The 5,951-nt window shown below is 44.8% G+C and overlaps 1 pseudogene; it reads right to left on the bottom strand.

Annotated features, from left to right (window-relative positions):
- Positions 1-846: 846 nt before the first annotated feature.
- Positions 847-5,951, bottom strand: part of LOC109933164 — a 50,384-nt pseudogene continuing 45,279 nt past the window's right edge.

Below are 5,951 nucleotides of genomic sequence, written 5' to 3' on the forward strand. Positions count from 1 at the left end.
ACGCAGAGCCTGGAAGTTGGAAGCTGATAAATCTCTAGGGTCTGCTAATATACATCCGAGGGTAAAGGGAGAGGTGGCCATGGAAACAGTGATATATCGGTTGTCATCTTCCAAAATTCAGTATATTCTGGAATGATTCCCGCAGATTGGAGGATGACAAGTGTAAATGCTGTTTAAAAGCAGAGAAATGGAGAAAACCAGGAGTTACAGAGCCTTTAACCTTATATCAGTGTCGGGAAAATGCTGGAGTCTATTATAAAGGATGTGATAACAGGATACTTAAAAAAAATCGATGGTATCACATAAAGTAAGCACGGTTTATGAAAGGGAAATCATGTTTGACAAATCAACTGGAGATTTTTGAGGATAATGTGTAAATGAGGGAGAACCAGTGGATGTGATGTATTTGGATTTTCAGGAAGCTTACTCACACTAAGAGATTATTGTGCAAAATCAAAGCACATAGGGTAGGTGGTAAAACATGGACATGGATTAAGAATTGGTTAGCAGATAGGAAACAGGGATTAGCAATAAATGATTCATTTTTGGAGTGGATGTGGGGTGCTGGAAAGATACTGCTGGGGCCCAATCATTCATCATGTATATCAACAATTTTGGATGAAAGAATCAGATGTAATATTTCTAACTTTGCTGTTCCCAAAAGTAGGTGGGATTGTGAGTGATGAGGACAATTGAAAGAGGTTTCCTGGTATTTAAGCAGGTTAGAAATTTCCAAGTGGTGCTGGGAGAAGCATAGATGTCTGTTATTTAACGGTTTCACATGTTCTGCTCCCAAAGTTGCAGGTGACAAAAAGAAAAAGAAACCGAATTCACCTCCTTTTTTACTTACAATGTGAGTGACCAGTGACTTTTCCACTGACACTGAACCTGTTCATGGTCAGTCTATGGCTGGTTACATTCTTCTGTGGCTGAAATATAATAATGTGCACCTTTGGTGCAAAGAGACAGCCCAGTACCACAAAGCCGCTCAGACTGACGGAGATACACATGGTAGTCGTCTGAACCTGTAGAACAAAAGCAACCGTTAACTATTGAACAGGTTTTTAAAGCTTAGACAGAAACACTAACCCCAAATTGTAAACAGCTTGTTCCAAATCAAAATCAAGAGTTATGTTTCCTGACTTGGTTTTCATTTCTGAAATGTGGGTGCTGCTGGGTCAGCATTTACCGTTCATCTCTAGGTGCCCCTGAGCGAGCTGCCTTCTTGAACCACTGCAGTCCATGTGCTGTAGGTTGACCCCACAATGCATTTAGGGAGGGAATTCCACGGATTGGGAACCCAGGTACTGTACAGCTCGAGGCATTCTGAAATCAAACTCACTTTTCAAAATGTCACAGGGTATAAATTACTGTTGATATCGCTATCTTTGGAACACTTAATGTGGTTTGGTCAATTGAGGCATTCAAAAGGGCATTGGATGATTATTTAAATAGAAACCATGTTCATGTTTATGGGGAAAGAGGAGTTTGACAAAATGCTCAGAGACATGGTGCAGTCACGATGGGCTGAATGATCTCCTTCTGTATCGTAACAATTCTCAAGCACTTTATAGAAGCAATTTAATGATTGTATTGCAACTTTTACAATGGTTACAATGTTAATGGAAATTTTTGCCCTTGTTTTCTAAGGAATCAAATTCACACTAAAATTTTGGCTTGAAGTTGACTCTGTCATGTTTTCACTTGATAATATTACATAGAGATACTAAATGATCCAAATGACGCTGAGCTTGTTGAAATATGTACTGTCTGAAATCACTTATCAAACTAAGTTGATAACCATGTGCAATACAGTTTTACTCTAACATGCTAATTGTACATATCAGCAACGTAGTGGCTATGTTACTGGGCCAATACTCCACAGAGAAAAAAAACCCCATGAATGCCAGAAATCTGAAAAAAGAACAGAAAATAAAAACATCAGGCAGCATCTTTGGAGAGAGACAGAGAGATAGAGAGAGTGACGCAGTAAATGGTTGGAATTTTCAAGGCTTCCTGCAGCTTTCTGAGGAGTAGCTTGGGCAGGAGACGAAAATGTGGTTTCCCAATGACAGGTTCAAGAGTTTTGGTTCAGTTCTCGAAACTTTTCAGATGGGTCAGGTCTCCCGATACTTGGGAAGCAGTTCCACGATAGGGTTATAATGTTATAATACTCATTAACACCTCAACTGAGTGGAATTGTTTTACAGGCACAATGGTTGTTAACTAAAAATGGGAAACATGTGTTTACAAACCTCATACCTGTGAGGTTGTAACTGCTGAGGCAGTCCACTTCCACCAAAATTGGTGAATTTAATGAAATATCAAAGGCGTAGTGGTTGCAGGCCCCGAAATGATCCTGGGGAATGGAGGGACAATATAAGATGTGCAGGAGATAGTCACTGTGACCAGGACAAGGGGGACACAGAAGGGCAGGAGATGCATCTTTAGGGTGGGGAGCAGAACATGGTTAATCAGGAAGAAAAACAAAAGTTGCTGTCAAAGCTCAGCAGGTCTGGCAGCATCTGTGAAGAAAAAATCAGAGTTAATGTTTCGGGTCCGGTGACCCTCCCTCATAACTGATGGTAGCTAGGAAAACATTAATTTATTTTCAGCAGATAGGGAGGGGGATAGGGTAGGGAGTAAACAATAGGATAAAGGATAGAGCCCAAAGAGAGAGAAGAGCAATTGGAGAGACAAAGGAACAAAAATAAAGTTGCTGGAAAAGCTCAGCAGGTCTGGCAGCATCTGTGAAGGAGAAAACAGGGTTAACATTGCGGGTCCAGTGACCCTTCCTCAGATAGACAAAGGAGTTGATAATGATCTGGCTGGGAGGGGTGAATAGCTGCTAATGGGGACTGTTAGTGACTAACAATAGTTAGTGTGTAATGGCAGGCTATGTGATAACAAGGCCTGGTGTTTGCTGTAGGGGCCTAGGACTTGGGAGAGTTCAGGCCCTAAAATTATTGAACTGAATATTGAGTCCGGAGGGCTGTAGGGTCCCCAAGCGGAAAATGAGATGTTGTTCATCCAGCTTGCATTGGGCTTCACCGGAACACTGCAGTGAGCCAGAGACAGAGATGTTGGCCAGTGAGCAGGCTGCTGTGTTAAAATGGCAGGCAACAGATAGTTTGGGGTCTTTTTTGCGAGTAGAATGTAGATGTTCTGCAAAGTGGTCGCCAAGTCTACACTTCGTTTCCCTAATGTAGAGGAGACCACATTGTGAGCAGAGAATGCAGTAGACCAGATTTTGGGAAGTGCAGGTGAAGTTTGTTTCACCTGGAAGGTATATTTGGGCCCTTGGACACTGGGGAGGGAGGAGGTAAATGGGCAGGTGTTACACCTTCACCGGTTACAGGGGAAGGTGCCGTAGGGCTGTGGGGAGTGTTGGGGTGAAAGAGGATTGGACCAGGGTGTCCCAGAGGGAACAGTCCCTGCGGAAGGTGGACAAGGGAGGGGAGGGGAATATGTGTCTGGTGGTGGCATCTCTCAGTTCCTCCATCTCCATCGCATATGTTCAGATGAGGCCAACTTTGATAAGGAGCCTCCAAAATGTCCACCTTCTTCCTCAACCGAGAATTCCCAAGCTCCGTTGTCAACAGGGCCCTCAACCAGGTCTGACCTATCTCCCGCACTTCCGCCCTCACCCCCCTCTTCCCTCCCGCAACAGCGATAAGTTCCCCTTGACCTTACCTACCATCCCAACAGTATCCACATCAAGAAGATAATCAGACGCCATTTCCACCAACTCCAGCGAGATGCCACCACCAGATACATACTCCCCTCCCTCCTTTGTCTGCCTTCTGCTGGGACCATTCCCTCTAGAACATACTGGTCCACACTTCATTCACCTCCAACACTCCCCACAGACCCATGGCACCTTCCCCTGCAACCAGCGAAGGTACAACACCTGCCTATTTACCTCCTCCCTCCCCAGTATCCGAACGCCCAAACATACCTTCCAGGTGGTGCAACACTTCACCTGCACTTCTCAGAATCTAGTCTACTGCATTCGCTGCTCACAATATGGTCTCCTCTACATAGGGGAAACGAAGTGTAGACTGAGTGACCGCTTCACAGAACATCTACGTTCTGCTTGCAAAAAAGACCCTGAGTTTCCAGTTGCCACTTTAACACACCACCCTGTTCCCTGTCCAACATCTTTGTCTCTGGCTTGTTACAGTGTTCTAGCGAAGCTCAGTGCAAGCTGGAAGAACAACACCTCATTTTCCACTTGGGGACCCTGCAGCCCTCCGGACTCAAAGTTCAGTTCAATAATTTTGGGGCCTGAAACTGTCCTAGCCCCCTACCCTACACTCCAGGCCTTGTTATCACTTAGCCTGCCATTACACACTACCTATTGATAGTCACCAACAGTCTCCATTAACAATTATTCACCCTCCCAGCCAGATCGTTATCAACTTCTTTGTCTATCCAACTGCTCTTTTCTCTCTTTGGGCTCTATCCTTTATGCTATCGTTCACTCACTACCCCATCCCCCTTCCTAGCTTCTGCATAGAAACCAACGTTTTCACAGCTACCATCAGTTCTGAGGGGGGGTCACCAGACCTGAAACGTTAACTCTGATCCTTTCTTCACAGACGCTGCCAGACCTGCTGAGCTTTTCTAGCAACTTCTGTTTTTGTTCCTGATTTACAGCATCCGCAGCTCTTTCGGTTTTTACAACATGGATTAATGCTATAGAGGGAGAATAGGCAGGTAAACTGAATAAAGGACAGTGCATCCTATCTGGGTGCTTCACATTGTGGTTTGGCCACCAGTCTTCCTATATCCACAAGAAACTACAGACAGTTGTGAACACAGCCCAGTCCATCATGAGAACCAGCCTTCCATCCATTGACTCCATCTAGACTTCCCACTGCATCGGGAAAGCAACCAACATCATCAAAGAGATAATAAGAACAGCCGATGCTGGAGTCAGAGATAACAAGGTGTGGAGCTGGAGGAACATAGCAGGCCAGGCAGCATCAGACAAGCAGGAAAGTTGTCAGAAGGGTCCCGGCCTGAAACGTCAGCTTTCCTGCTCCTCTGATGCTGCCTGGCCTGCTGTGTTCCTCCAGCTCCACAACATAATCAAAGAGCCCTCCCACCCTGTTTATACACTGTTCCACCCTCTTCCATTGGGTAGAAGATAAAAAAGTGAAAACACATATGAATAGATTCAAGAACAGCTTCTTTCCTGCTGTTATCAGACTTTTGAACGGACCTCTCAAATGTTAATTCTGATCTCACTCTCTGCGCCTTCTGTGTAGCTGTAACACTGTATTCTGCACTCTGGTTTGCTACCCTAATGCACTTTGTATGGTATGATCTGCCTGTGGAGCAGGCAAAACAGCACTTTTCACTGTATCTCAGTACATGTGACACCAATAAATCAATCAATCAAGTAAAAGCAAACAAAAACAGAAAGTGCTTGTGAAACTCAGCAGGTTTGACAGCATCTGTGGGGAGAGAAACAGTGAGTGATTAGGCTAAGATGCAGCCGAGACAGAGAGATAGAGAATGACCCATACAGAAGGTGTAACACCTGCCCATTTACTTCCTCCCTCTGCAGTATCCAAGGCTCCAAATATACCTTCCAGGTGAAGCAGCGCTTTACCTGCACTTCACTCAATTTAGTCTACTGGATTCACAGCTCACAATGGGGCCGCCTCTACACAAGGGAGATGAAACACAGACTGAGTGACCATTTTGCAGAACACCTACACTCTGTCTGCAAACATGACCCTGAGCTCCCTGTTACCTGCCACTTAAACACACCACCGTGTTCCCTGGCCAACATCTCTGTCTCAGTCTTGCTGCTGTGCTCCAGCGAAGCTCGGCGCAAACTGGAAAAACAGCACATCATTTCCACTTCTGAACTATTCTGAAGAGTCATACTGGACTCAAAACATTAACCCTGTCTCTATGTCCACACACGCTGACAGACT

The sequence above is a fragment of the Rhincodon typus genome, chromosome 22 (genome assembly GCF_021869965.1).
Source record: "Rhincodon typus isolate 14 chromosome 22, sRhiTyp1.1, whole genome shotgun sequence".
Lineage (NCBI taxonomy): Eukaryota > Metazoa > Chordata > Chondrichthyes > Orectolobiformes > Rhincodontidae > Rhincodon > Rhincodon typus.